This window comes from Monodelphis domestica, chromosome 2 (genome assembly GCF_027887165.1).
Source record: "Monodelphis domestica isolate mMonDom1 chromosome 2, mMonDom1.pri, whole genome shotgun sequence".
Taxonomy (NCBI): domain Eukaryota; kingdom Metazoa; phylum Chordata; class Mammalia; order Didelphimorphia; family Didelphidae; genus Monodelphis; species Monodelphis domestica.
This window is the reverse complement of record NC_077228.1, coordinates 460,896,298-460,912,036: the sequence shown is the minus strand read 5'-3', so window position 1 is coordinate 460,912,036 and position 15,739 is coordinate 460,896,298.

The window sequence follows — 15,739 nt, the reverse complement described above, 5'->3', positions numbered from 1 at the left end:
AAATAAAATACATAAGATTACAAATGAAATCAATTATTATGAAATGTAGTTATCAGAATGTACATATATGCATATATATATGCATATGTTCACAGACATCAGGTGAAGAACCTCAGATAAAAATATGGCATTTGAGTAAATTTTCAAGGGAAAAAAGAGTTTAAGAGGTAGAGATGATTTGAATGTTGGTTGGTTGTCATTCTTCATACTCAAAGAGGATCAAAATGACATTTATGTCAGGGTCAATGTATGGTGTGTTTAACCCTGCCTGATCAAATCAATACAAGTTCAGAAGGCTCTAGCACAAGTCGGGCACAAAAAGCCCATATGAATATTTGGGATTGAGATGCCTCTAAATTTGTGCATCTCATATTTCTTTGGAGCAACTTCAATTCTGCTTTGTTCATAGAACACAGGATCTTCTTTGGGGTGGGCATGCCAAACTGGATGGTCTTGTGCCAGTATCTTCCATGTTTCACAATCCATAAGTCTGTACCAAAGTTCTTCTGAGAGATCTTGAGAATTTCCTTATATCACTTCTTCTGACCTCCATGTGAGGACTTACCTTGTGCATGCTCTCTGTAAAATAGCCTTTTAGGCAAACCTGCATTTGGCGTTCTCTCCCCAACTTTCTTTGGAGCCTTCCAAACAATGAGTTAATTCTGACAATGGGTGCATTAATTTGACCATCTATGTAGACATTCCTGGAAAGTATACTGCCAAGGTAACTGAACTTATCCACAGCAGGCAAAATTTCTCTATTTCTTATAACCGATGATTCAATGGATAGACAGTGAAGTTCTGGCTCATTGAGAACCTCTGTTTTCTTGGTGTTCATTGTCAGATCAAAATTAGCAAAAGTGGCAATGAATTGATCGAAGCTCTGTTGCATCTCGGTCTCAGAGGCTGTATTGCTTGCACAATCATCTGCAAATGTATATTCCTGTACATCCTTATAAAATGGGACAGCCAGAGGGAAAGGTATAGAAACAGAAAATGAAGTGTCCTGAGCAAAAGTAAGAAAAGCAATTTCAATGGACAGTAAGATGCAGGAAAGCAAAGGAAATGTATTACAGGGGGTCAGAGGAAATCAAGAAGGAGACACTGGAGTATTTTGAGCAGAAGAGGAATTTTAGGAAAATTTTAGTAAATTCTCTTGGGCAGTGATAGGGAGGATGATTTTGAGAAAGGAGAGAGGAGGCAAGAAGGCTAAATAGGAGGCTATTTTAATAGTTTAATAACACCTTACAGTGGTCATTGTGTTACCTTGAGTATTTATGAAGATCTAAATTAAGATAGTGGAGAGTAGAGAAAAGAATACCTCTGTGAGGTCTGATGTAGAAGTAAAAACAGCAAAATTTGGCAAGTTACAGGATATGTAGAATAAGGTAATGAACAATCAAAGATAAAAACAATGTCAATAATCCAAGTGAATGGAAGAATTGTTGTGTCTGGTTTTAAGATGCTTAAAGAATGGGAAAGCTAAGTGGCTCAGTGTTTAGAGTGTTGGGTCTGAAGTTAGGAAGACTCATCTTTCTGATTTCAAATCTGGCCTCAAATGCCTACTAGTTGCATAACTCTGGGCTAGTCACTTAACCCTGTTTGTCTACAGTTCTCATCTGTAAAATGAACTGGAGAAGAAAATGAAAAACTACTCCAGTATCTTTACCAAGAAAATCCCACATGAGGTCATGAAGAGTCTGACACTACTGAAATGACTAAACAACAAAGAAATATAGTTTGAAATACTCAGAAAGTAGTTAGAAATGTGTATCTGTAACTTCAAATAGCAACTTGGACTGGATGTATAAATTTGAGATTCATATCTATAGATGTGAGTCACATATGTAGAGATGGTAATTAAACCAGAAATTACATAAGAATTATACTTAAAGAGTGTGGACTTGGGAGATTATGCATGGAAATTATGAAAACATATCACTACAGGCTGTGAAAAATTAGCATCCAGTGAATATCAAGCAAGACATGATTTGATGGCTAAGAATGTACTCTTGGAACCAGAACATCAACACAGACCAAACCACTGCCCATAATAGCACAGCCATCATATCCTTATTCCATCAAATCTTAACATCATTTTAAGAGATGTCATATTACCAAATATTCAAATCATTGAAAGCTAGTAAAAGGGACCATCAGAGGATGAGTTTATATTTTTATACTTTATTCAACTACAAAAATCAGCTATTTTATCCACTTGTGCAACAATCCATAAGACATTATATATGGAAGAGTAATACCAGAATGACAACTTGTCTCAGGATGATTTCTATTTGAATTCAACTGAAAAAGATGATAAAAACAAAAATTATAATAATAATCCTCTCACAGCACAACCTATCATCCATTCCATGAGGTTAGTGATTGAGGAGAGACAGTGATGAAGGAAGGAGAGAAGCATGGGAATGCATAGCAAGGTGATATAAAGTGGGCACTTCCTGTGCCCTGAGACATTTTATGATAATTGTGAAAGTCTGGAAAGAAACCTGAAACACTGTCAAATAAGGCTCTGATGATACCATCAATTGATTTAGAACTCCAGACAGTATGATGCAACTGCTCCTAAGAGTCAAAGACTTGGACAAGGTGACCAGCCCCTGCCAGAAATGATTATGATAGTCAGCTTAATATTGAGGATAGATCAGTGGTACTCCATATTTTGGTAGCACACAAAGACAAGAAAAGGGAGAATCAGGCAGAAATACTAGTATCCTACCTGCTAAAAAACTCCAGTGTATTTAGTGTTCAACATTAAAACAGTCAAACTACATGTGAAGAAAAAAATAGATTAAAGACACGAATGCTTTCATTATGTATCAATGCTATATAATAAATATCAGAATACCTAATAGTCAAGGACTTCATGATGCTTTTTGACAGTGGTTCCTTCATCTCCAAGTCATATGGCCACAGATTGCCAACCAGCATAGAGAAATCATAAGAAATAACTTTATCCCTAAGGCTAGACTAGATATAAGAAATGAAACCATGACTTTTCTAAAATTTAAAGAGAAAAAAATTAAAAATTTCCCAAATTCCAGAAATACTATGTGTAATGGGGTAGACCTTTCCAATAAGCTCAGGGATAAAACAAGAAAATCCTTTATCACCATCACTATTCATGATAGTACTAGAAATGCTATCAACATTAAGGAAAAAAAGAATTTGAAGGAATAAACAAAACAAAAAAGAGCAAACAAAACTATTACATTTTGCAAGTGACATGATGGCTTACCTAAAGAACCTTAGAGAATTAACTAGAAATCCATAACACACATATATTTGCATGATTTAAAATAAATCAAATAAAATATCAACATTTCTGTATGTTACCAACAATACCCAGGCAAAAGAGATAAAAAACATTTCATTTAAAATAGTCACAAAGGCCCACAATAAAGCAGTGATCATCAAAACAATATGATATAGAGGGAAGAACTAAGATGGCCACAGAGTAGCAGGAACTTTCTGAATCTCCTTCCAATTGATCAATACAAAGTGTCTCAAAAGGACAGAAATCCAAATAAGATCAGTAAAGGGACTCTCCTACAGGAAACAACCTTAAAGGTAGGCAGTGTTTGGGGATTTACATGCTAGGAAGGGGAAAACCTATACTTATCAAAGCATGAGTTGATCACACACACACACACACACACACACACACACACACACACACACACACCACCTACCTCACCAGAGTTAGAGCAAGAGTTGGGCAATCTCTAAATTCTCAGGGGCTGTATGACCATAAACTTACCCCTGAGGGCAGTGCAAGGCCTTGGCAGTAAGACTTGGGACCTGAGGCTGAAGAGCAAGGAACCTGGGCAGCAGAGTGCAGACACTGGGCAGAAACAAGGCTGGCCACAGCAGAGGCATCAGGGACTGGAAAATAGCCTCAGTACAAAACACTTTAAAGTACACTACACAAAGAACTGCCTGGGAGATGCTACCAAGGCAAAGTCCTCTGAGACAGAAACTAAGAAAGGAATCAACGTGCAGGAACCCCAATCCACTATTGGCAAAAGGAACAAGGAGCAGCATAAAAAGTTTTTGACCCTAGATAGTTTCTATGGAGAAAAAGAGAAAAATACAGAAGCAACAGCATCCAAACTTTCAAAAAAAAAAGGAAATTGGTCATAAGCTAGCAAGGAACCCAAAAAGGAGTTCAAGAACCAAGTAAGAAAGATAGAAGAAAAATGGAAAGAAAAGTGGGAAAAAGAAATGAAAGTAATTCAAAAAGAAAATAACAGCTTAAAAGACAAAATTGCCCACATGGAAAAAGATGCACAGAAATTAAATGAAATAATAAGCAAATTGGAGATCAGAATTGACCTACTGGAAACCATGAAAAGCAGAATACATTAAACCAAAAAGGAAAATCAAAAGATCATAGCTGAAAATAAGTCTTTAAAGACTTGAATTGGGCAAACAGAAGTTAATGATCTCACAAGACAGCAAGAATTAATAAAGCAAAATCAAAAGAATGAAAAAATAGAAGGAAACATGACATAATTCATTGAAAAGACAACTGACCTGTAAAACAGATCCAGGAGATATAATTTGAGAATTATTGGTCTACCTGAAAATCTAGAACAAAAAACAAACAAACAAAAAAATCCTTAACATCATATTACAACAAATTATACAAGAAAATTGCCCTGACATTCTTGAACAAGAGATCAAAATAGACATTGAAAGAATCCATAGATCATCCCCTACATTAAATCCCCATAAATATTTCCCCTATCCATAAATCTGATAGGTAATATGTTCCCCATTCTTCTAATTTGCTTATATCTCCTTTTATGCATAGATCATGTATCCATTTTTATCTTATCTTGGTAAATGGTGTAAGATATTGGTCCATATCTAGTTCCTGTCAGACTGTCCTCCAGTTTCCCCCAATTTTTGCCAAATAGTGAATTCTTATTCCAAAATATTCAATCTTTACTTTTTTCAAGCAAAAGGTTAGTATTATCTTTTACAACTATTTGTTGTATGTCTGTTCTATTCCACTAATGTATCTTTCTATTTCTTAGCCAGTACCAGATAGTTTTAATAATAACTATTTTAAAATATAATTTAAAATCTGGTATGATTAGACTTCCTTTGTACTTTTTCATTAATTCTTTTCATATTCTTTTTTATTTATTTATTTATTACATTAAAGTACTATTTAATTCCCTCCCTCTTTCTACTCTCCCTCTTAGATAAGGCAGCATCTGACCAAAAAAATGTATATGTTAAAAAACTATGTGTTACTTATCACTATTTATCAGTTCTTTCTCTGGAGGTGGACATAGAAAAGTAATTCTTCAAACAATATTTCTGTGGCTTTATATAATGTTCTTTTGGTTCTACTTATTTTACTATTCATACTATTCATAATTTCATGTAGGTCTTCCCATGTTTTTTCTAAAATTAACCTATTTGTCATTTCTTATGGTACAGAAGTATTCCATCACAATTATATGCCTCAACTTGTTTAGGCATTTCCCCCATTGAAAGGCATCTCTTCAATTTCTGCCACTTCAATTTTTGCCACTACAAAGAGTGCTGTTCTGAATATTTTAGAACATCTTTTCCTTTTTCCCTAATCACCTTAGGAAATAAACCCAATAGTGTCATTGCTGGGTCAAAAGGTATACACAGCTTTACAACTTTTTGAGGTTAATTCCAGATTGTTCTCCAGAATGGTTAGATCAGTTCACCATCAACAGTGTTTTTTCCACCTGAAATTTGTTGTTTTTTTCTAGCTCAATATTTTTTTTTGTAATTTAATTGGGATGTGGTTGAATAAATAGATTAGTTTAGATAAGATTGTCATTTTAATAATATTGACTCTGCCTACCCATGAATAATTATTTCTCCAATTATTTAAATCTAACTTCATATGTATAAAATGTGTTTTATAATTATATTTATATGGCTTCTGTATTTGTTTTGGCAGGTGTATTTATAGGTATTTAATTCTATGGTTATTTTAAAAGGGTTCTCTCTATCTCTTCTTGCATGACTTTGTTAATGCATATAGAAAGAATGGCATATCTACTACTGGCAAAGAAGCAAGAGGGAATTTCAGAGAGGGAGAAACAAGTATCAGCAAAAGCATTGATATACAATGGAAACATATTAAAGATGCTAACATGGCTTAAACTAATAAGAACAAAGGAGCCACTTGGGTAAATAAACAATATGAGGGTAGATAGGACTTAAGAGGAAAATATCTGAAAGGATGCTTTGAATTTCAGACTAAGGAATTTATATCTGATCCATTTAGTTAGAAGCTTCATATATTTATCTTTTGAATGTTTTCATGAATGTTTCTCCTGGTTTGCATAGGCACTGAATGACAAGAAATCTATCAGGCTTATTCATTTGCTATCACCTAGTTTTCCAATAACTCCATCCCATATACTCAAAATCTGTTATGTTTGGGGAATTTTTTAAACCTTGCTAGCCTACCTAGTCTTCCATATTGTTTCCAAAATAATGGTGAGTAGCACCTGGGCCACCTCTGTACTTTCCTTTGCACTCTGTCCTGAGTTTACTATCTTGGATCTTCCTGGTTGTCTTGTTCATCCATATTCCATTTCACAGTGACAAATTTTGCTGTATGTGTTTTTAGTCCTTAACGTGATGGACCTAAAATTATGGAGACTCATTTTCCTGAGTTCAAGTCTGGCCTCAGATACTTACTAGTTGTATGATCCTGGGAAAGTCACTTAACACTGTTTGTCTCAATCCTTCATCTGTAAAATGAGCTGGAGAAAGAAATAGCAAGCTATTCCTTTAGCTTTACAAAGAACACCCCAAATGGGTCACAAAGAGTTAGACATGACTGAAATGACTTAGCAACAACAAATTATTACCCTTTATAGCCAAGCCCAACAGAAAAAGATAGGTCTTCCTGCCTAATTTTATTATTTATTGTTTGTTCTTGTTAAAAAGCCAATCTATGCTTCCCTTTGTCATCTGTTTGTTTTGTATATACAAAGAAACCGTTATTTTTCCTTTTGCATTTTTTGTACTTAGAGCTACTTATATCAGAGTTGGATTCTTTTCTTTTTTTTTTTCATTTTTAGTACCAGCTTCATCCTTATACATTCTTGCTCAGATAATTTTTTCCTCTTACACATCTTTCCTTTGATCCTCTTTCCATGTCTTTAAAGCATCACCTCTGTCTCTCCTGGTCATCTACTTATTTTCCTATTAGAAATTATTATAGCATTAAGTCATTAAAATTGGTATCACTTAGCTATATCATTTTACTGCCACCCTGTCAGGGGCCTTCAAAAATAACAATATAATGGAAAATTACTCTCATACAGACAGTGAAAAGGGAGCAAAAAAAGTGACAGAAGGAGAAAACACAGACTGAACACAGAAGTGTAATTAGGCTATATCTACACAGAATGAACTGGAAAGCTGGACCATTTTTTGATGAGTTATATCAGTATAGATAGCCGGACTATATCACTCAGGTCAAAAACAGACATCCTTCTCCCCCTTTCCATTTTCCTCATTAACTGGGATTTTTCCCGCTGTTATTTTGCTATATTTCTCCTCATTATCATTTTGTATATACAGAAATAGCTTTCTAGCTATATTGATACAATTCATCATAAGAGAAAAACCTTTTGGGACAAATTTTGACAAATCATAGACATTTGTCTTATCCTTGAATGAAGAGAAGCCATGGTTTGGGATAGGGTCATGCTGGTAAATATTCAACAACTTGATCTCTGAAAAATGACATGCATAAGATACTTTAAAGTTGAATGTACATGGTTAACATTTTCTCTACAAAACAATAAATAAAGCCCTGGTTTGTAGCATTTGCCAATTTCTGAGGTGCAAATGCTCACATTGAAAATTTATCAGTCATCTGTTATGAACCAATATGAGCTGGCTCCATCACACTCCTAGTTTAGAGAGTAATGGCTTACATGTATATCTCCAACTTGTATAGGATGTTGCCACATTCTAGCATGAAAGTGACCAAAGATCCCTTCCCAAGAAGAAGTTCTGTCTGGTAGGCAGGTTCTGTATAAATATGACCTTCCTAGGAAAGTATGGAGAGGATCATTATGAGTATGTTGATTTTGGATGATAGGTTCTTTGATCATGGCAGCCCATGAAACAAAGAAAAACATTTATTAAAAACCCTCACTCCTGTGTGCCATGCTTCTGTTTCTGTAGTGATCAAAATTGGGAGGAAGGTAGAAGAGTAGGGCAGAATCTAAGAGGGAGATGATGTCTATTAAGAAACCATAATTTTCAACCCAGGACCTGAATTCTTTGTATGACATCCCTGCAAGGTGGCAATCTAGTTTCTATTTGAGTGCCTCAAGAGAAGGGAAACCATTCCTGTTTTGGACATCAAGAATTGTTCATGAATGGGGAGTGTTAATTAAGTGCTTACTATGTGCTAAGTCCTGGAGATACATGTAAAAATTATAATGATGATGATGATAATGACCAAAAGCATTCATAAAGTGCCCACTATGTGTCAAAGATTGTGATAGGTTCTTTGAAAATATATCTGATTTGATCCTGAGAGGTAGGCGCTATTATGATCCCCATTTTACAAATGAGGAAACTGAGGCAGAAAGTTAAATGAATTGCCATGGGGCACACATTTGGTAAGTGTAGGCATCTTAAACTGAACATATCTGAAACTAAACTCATTATATCTCCCTTCTAGGAAACTGTGGCCCTATTGGATATTAAAAAGTCATTCATATTTTTAAATCATGCATATTAGGAACCATTTTTTCTACAGGGATAAATCTTCCCCTCTAAACTCTTAATCTATACTCTAGGATCAAGAAGAACAAGACTATCCTGCAACAGTCTTTCAAATAATACTCAAATAATGTATCACTTCTAAATTTTCTCTTCCCTGGGCTAAATATATCAGATTTCTTCAACTGAATTCTTTTGAAGAATGATGTTAATGTCTTTCACTGACCCACTTGCTCACTTGTGGATGCAATGACCAGGGGAAAGTACAATGTAATTGTCATTTTTCTTTTTTCTGGACACTACGATACTCTAACTGGAGGCAGGGGTGGTCTTAGCTTTAGAGGCCATCATGTCACAGTTAAACTTATATTTCACTCCCAGTCCTCTACACCTCTGAGACTTTTGTCTATCAAAAGAGAATACTAAAAATCATAACATTATTGGGATTGTTTATAACCATTCATCTAATTTGTGGTTCTCATTATGTGAGATTCAGCGTACATTGATCAATGAGTTGACTTACTACTAGAGAACCTGAATCATATCAACTCTCACATTGTTGTTGACTCAAAAGAGTACAATTACAGGACCACTTATTAAAAGTATACACGGATTCTGAGTTGATGTGATGATGGATATAACATTGTTTATTGATTCTCTAATTATCATTATTAACAAGGCATAAGTTAATGAGATGTACATCTGGCAATGGTATTTACTTCTGTAATGGAAGAGATCCAAGAAGAAGAAGGATTTCCAAGAGGGAGTGAGATCCTACAGATGTTTCTGGCTTTGTATATTATTTTGATTACATCAATCCCCAGAATATGCAAATCTCCTAAACAAAATTCCCAGTCATTCAGAATGGATCATCTTTAAAAATCACAAAGGAAGAAAAAATAAAGAAAGAATGCCTATTGCTCAGAATCTGACACATAGTTGGTTAGGTAACCCACTGAGTCCACTGGCAAATACAACCTAGCATTTATTCAGTGTCTGTGTTCTGGGAAAACAAAGTTAAAAAAAAAAACAGTCCTCCTCTCAAGGATGCTATATTCTATAAGGAAGACAACATGTACACAGTTAAGTATATTCAGAGTGATAATTTTTGTAAAGGACTTAGAACAGAGCCTAGCATATATTAGGTAATTATAAATATTTATTCATCCTTCTTTTCCACCATGACAAATATAAAATAATTAGATGATTGAAAATAAAATAAAATTGAATTCTTAAATTCTAAAATTAGGATTCTTAAATCCTAAAAATAAACTTAATAAGAAAAGAAAAGAAATAGAATGAAGTTAAATATAAGATAAGGAAGGAAGGAGGGTACTAGTAGTTATAGGATTTAATAAAGGCTTCCTAGAGAAGATGATCCTTAAGTTGAGTCTTGAAGGAAGTGAAGAATTCTGTGGGCGGGGATGAGGAAGGAATGTATTCCAGGAATAAGGGCTTATCAGTTCAAGGACATTGAGAAAGGAGATGGAGTGCTGTATGTGAAGAACAGAGAAAAGTTCACTCTGTCTGGACCATAGAGTATAGAACAAGGAGTAGCATACCTAAGGCTGGGAAGGTAGGTTGGGACTAAGTTGTGAAAGACTTTTAAAGCTCAATGAAGGAGCCCAAAAGCCCAATAGAGGAGTTTTCCAATATAGAAGAGACAATTGAGTCACTGTAGTTTAAGGAGGAAAGTGAAATGGTCAGAATTCTTAAGAAAAAAAAATGCTATCATGTCTAAATAGAGAATATAATTAAGTGGGGAGAGTCTTCAGAGAGACTAGTTCTAGGAAGCCATTGCAAGAGTCTAGAAGTGGTGAGAGCCAGAATTAAGTAGTAACTATGTGATAGCAAAAAGGGATTAGATGTAAGGAATATTATAGAGGTAAATGGCAAAATCTGGCAACTCATTAGATATGGGGGGCTGATGAAGAATCAAGAGCTGAAGATGAAGGTAACATCAAATGTATAAACCTAAGAGACTAGAAAAAATGGTGGTGGGGGTAACTAGGTGGCTCAGTGGATGGAGAGCCAGGCCTAGAGAGGGGAGGTCCTGGGTTCAAATTTGACCTCAGACATTTCCTCATTTTGTGACTGTGAACAAGTCACTTAACCCCCACTGCCTAGCCCTTACTGCTTTCCTGCCTTGGAACCAATACACAGCATTGATTCTAAGATGGAAGGTAAGAGTTGTTGGGTTTTTTTAATGATGCTACTCTCAATGTAAATTGGGAAGTCTAAAAGAGGGCTGGGTCAGGAAAAAAATAAAATGAATTCTATTTTGGATATAGGGCTAAGACACACAATGAAGGGTTGGTCATGGCAAGAACAAGGCTCACCTCATCAAAAATTCGGGTGGAGGATTTTAACTTTTTCTGTGTCATAGAACCCTTTGACAACCTGCTGATACCTTTCAGCCCTTTCTCTGAATGACATTTTAAAGAATTATAAGGAGACAAATTAGAGGAATTATAAAGGAGACAAATTATATTGAAATACAGTTAAAATATTCTTTTAAGTTCAGAGACTAAAGAAAAATGGAAAGAGTGTAAGATAATGATTTGAAATGAGAAGACTAGAAGAGAAAGCTCATAGCAAATAGCCTCAATTTAATCATCTATATCTTGGACAGTCAGTCACTGCAGATGGACAAGGAGGTAGGCCTGGAATTCAGTAGGAAAAACAGGCTGGATGGCATTGGGGAAATTATGCTACAAGTTCAATGATACTAAGTTGCTTCTTGACCCCTAAAATATCTTTTTAACCCCAGCATTATAACAGTGATTCTATGTGACTAGAAATCAACAAATACCAGAACACCAAAGAATGAAAGTTGCAGGAATGAAAGAGAAGTGTGTGGTGGATATAATTAGACTGAAGCTTATGACCAGCAAAGAGTAGCATTAAAAGTAGTCATGAAAAGCAATGGTGCCAAACTCAAATAGAAATGGAGCCACCAAGCCATGATTACTATGGACCAAATATTGACTTAGAAAACCACATATTAAAATTATCTATGTTCTATTATATTTTATTTATTTTGTTAAATATTTCCAAATTATATTTTAATCTATTTCCTGCTACATGAAGGGAAGTTGACCAAGGTTCATATACCATGTGTTTGACACTCTGATGTAGAGAAATCCAAGGAACATGGGAGTGGGAAGGGCCAGAAGCAGTGACTAGGAGGGATAGCAGATGGATAGTCCAAATCCTGCCCTATACTTTTTTTAAAAGTGAAAGCCTCTTGTATTTATGGGAAAACTATTTTAGAAATCTGTGGCTAATTTTAAGTGTCAAAGAGGATAGTCAATTAATAAACATTTATTAAGCATCTGACCTAGGCACTGTGCTAAGTCCCCAGATATGCAAAGAAGAGAAGCCACAATCTAATGAGGGAGACAATTTGCAAACAATTATGTTCACAGAAGCCATATATAGGATAAAAAATAATTTTTAAACTAATTTATTTAGTCAATTTAGAACATTATTCCTTGGTTACAAGAATCTCATTATTTCTCTGCCTCTCTTCCCCCCACCCTTCTCGCAGCTGACGCACAATTTCATTGGGTATTACTTGTGTCCTTGATCAGAACCTATTTCCATGTTGTTGGTGTTTGCACTAGGATGTTCATTTAGTCTACATCCCCAACCATATTCCTTTGACCCATGTATTCAAACAGTTGTATTTCTTCTGTGTTTCTACTCCCACAGTTTTTCCTCTGAATATGGATAGTACTTTTTCTCCTAGATCCCTGCAGATTGTTCACAATCACTGCATTGACACTAATGGAGAAGTCCGTTACATTCGATTGTACCACAGTGTTTCAGTCTCTGTGTACAATGTTTTCCTGGTTCTGCTCCTCTCACTCTGCATCACTTCCTGGAGGTCATTCCAGTTCCCATGGAATTCCTCCATTATTATTCCTTTTAGCACAATAGTATTCCATCACCAACAGTTACCACAATTTGTTCAGCCATTCCCCAATTGAAGGGCATCCCCTCATTTTCCAGTTTTTGGCCACCACAAAGAGCTCAGCTATGAATATTCTTGTACATGTCTTTTTCCTTATTATCTCTTTGGGGTATAAACCCAGCAGTGCTATGGCTGGATCAAAGGGCAGACAGTCTTTTAGCGCCCTTTGGGCATAGTTCCAAATTGCCCTCCAGAATGGCTGGATCAATTCACAACTCCATCAGCAATGAATTAATGTCCCAACTTTGCAATATCCCCTCCAGCATTCATTACTTTCCATAGCTGTTATGTTAGCCAATCTGCTAAGAGTTAGAGTTGTTTAGATTTTCATGTCTCTGATTATAAGAGATTTAGAACACTTCTTCATGTGTTTATTAATAGTTTTGACTTCTTTAACTGAAAATTGTCTATTCATGTCCCTTGCCCATTTATCAATTGGAGAATGGCTTGATTTTTTGTATAATTGGTTTAGCTCTTTATAAATTAAAATTAATTAGACCTTTGTCAGAGGTTTTTGTTATGAAGATTATTTCCTAGTTTGTTGTTTCCCTTCTAATTTTGGATGCATTAGTTTTGTTTGCACAAAAAGTTTTTAATTTAATGTAATCAAAATTATTGATTTTACACTTTGTGATTTTTTTCTAGCTCTTGCTTGGTTTTAAAGTCTTTCCTTTCTCAAAGATCTGACATGTATGCTATTCTGTGTTCACCTAATTTGCTTATAGTTTCCTTCTTTATATTCAAGTCATTCACCCATTCTGAGTTTATCTTGGTATAGGGTGTGAGATGTTGATCCAAACCTAATATCTCCCATACTGTCTTCCAATTTTCCCAGCAGTTTTTATCGAATAGTAGATTTTTGTCCCAAAAGCTGGGATCTTTGGGCTTGTCATAGACTGTCTTGCTGAGGTCACTTAACCCAAGTCTATTCCACTGATCCTCCTTTCTGTCGCTTAGCCAGTACCAAATTGTTTTGATGACCACTGGGACTGCAAGGCCTCCTTCCTTCGCATTTTTTTTTCATGATTTCCCTGGTTATCCTTGATCTTTTGTTCTTCCAAATAAACTTTGTTATGGTTTTTTTTTCTAATTCAGTAAAAAAGTTTTTTGGTAGTTCGATGGACATGGCACTAAATAAGTAAATAAGTTTGGGTAGGATTGTCATTTTTATTATGTTAGCTCATCCCACCCATGAATAGTTGATGTTTTTCATCTAGTTTTAATTGTGTGGAGAGTGTTTTGTAGTTGTGTTCGTATAGTTTCTGTGTTTGTCTCGGCAGATAGATTCCTAAGTATTTTATATTGTCCAGGATGATTTTAAATGGAATGACTTATGTGGGTTTATTTTTGTATCCTACAACTTTGCTAAAGTTGTTGATTATTTCAACTAGCTTTTTGTTTGAAAAAAAAAAAACAATTAATAGAGAAAAGGTGCTAGAATCAACAGGGATCTGGAAAGGTTTCCTGAGGCTGGTAGAATTTTAGGAGAACTTAACCCTTCCCTAATTAACTTGCTACTCCACACACCAGAAGGGCTGTTCATCACACAAGACACTGCCTCTTAGCTCCAAGCATTTTAAATGGCTATCCTCCATGCCTGGAATTCTCTCCCTCCTCATATCTGCCTACTGGCTTCCCCAGCTTCCTTCAAGTCATAGCTACAATCCTACTTTCTATAGGAAGCCTTTTCTATCCTTCTTAAATTCTAATATCTTTCGTCCATTGATTATTTACAACTGATCCTGTGGCTGGCTTGTTTGTACAAAGCAGTTTGTATATTGTCTCTCTGATAAGGAAGATCTGGGGTCAAATCTTGCTTCAGACACTTACTAGATATGTCATTCTGGGCAAGTTCCTTAATTTCTCTCAAGCTCAGTTTCCTGTAAATGGAAATAATAATATTTACCTTACAGGATATTGGAGGGATGACCTGGTATTTAGTGAATGATTATTAACTGATTAATTGATTACTATATTTATAACCCCTGGGAAGTCATTTGAAGTCTCTGAGTTTCAACCTGTTCATCTTTAAAAGACAAATACAAACATTACCTACCTCACAGGTAGGATCAAATGAGATGAACCATGCAAAGCACTTGGAAACCTTATCATAGTAGAAATCCATCAGTTATTTTCAAGTTAAAGCAGGTCTCTGTCAATATCCCTAGTGTCAGTCATCCTGGACTTCTGAAATATAGACTTTCATAGATATCATAGAATTAACCATTGATTCATTCCTTTTTAGAAATGATGACTGTGTGTGTGTGTGTGTGCGTGTGCATGTGTGAGTGTGTCTGTGCATGCCAGTATGTCATAGTGGCTAGAAAACTAGCCACAACACAAGGAACAAAGAGAGACAAACAGACTAGAATGTAGAGAGAAAAGCAGCAAAAAGAGGTACAGAGTCACAGAGCATGGGGACAGAGATGGGGTGATTAAGTAAAGCAGGTAGTGTAGGGAAGAAAATGGGTTGGAGAGAGGCACAAAGAATCATTCACATATCCATGGGTTCAATTTGGAATAACTCAATATCATGATACCAATGGAGATGAAAAAGGGCTGGGAGAAGAGCAGGGTAGGAATTTAAGGTCTAATTTTTATAGGGATTTTGGGACAGGACAGACTAACTCTTTTTTCTGCCACCCTGGGTTTGGTTCATTAACAAATCATTTCAAAGAGTCAGCAAAACTTTAAGTTTAACATCATCTCCAAAGTGTCAGTAACACATTGTGTTCTGTTGGTCTTACTGCAGATGTCTGGAACTTATCTGAGATTTATTTATCATAGGACCAAAAGACCTTGATAGCAAAGCCTAGATGTGTTCCCCTGATTTAACACATATTACCATAATGTGATTTTTGGTTAATATATGAAGCAGATGGCAAATTATGCTCCTTTGATCTTTGTGATGGTTTGGACATGACTTATGGGTTCCCTTTGCAATCTTTACTTACTACTATTGCCACTTTTCACTATTTACTTTTTTCTCCATTT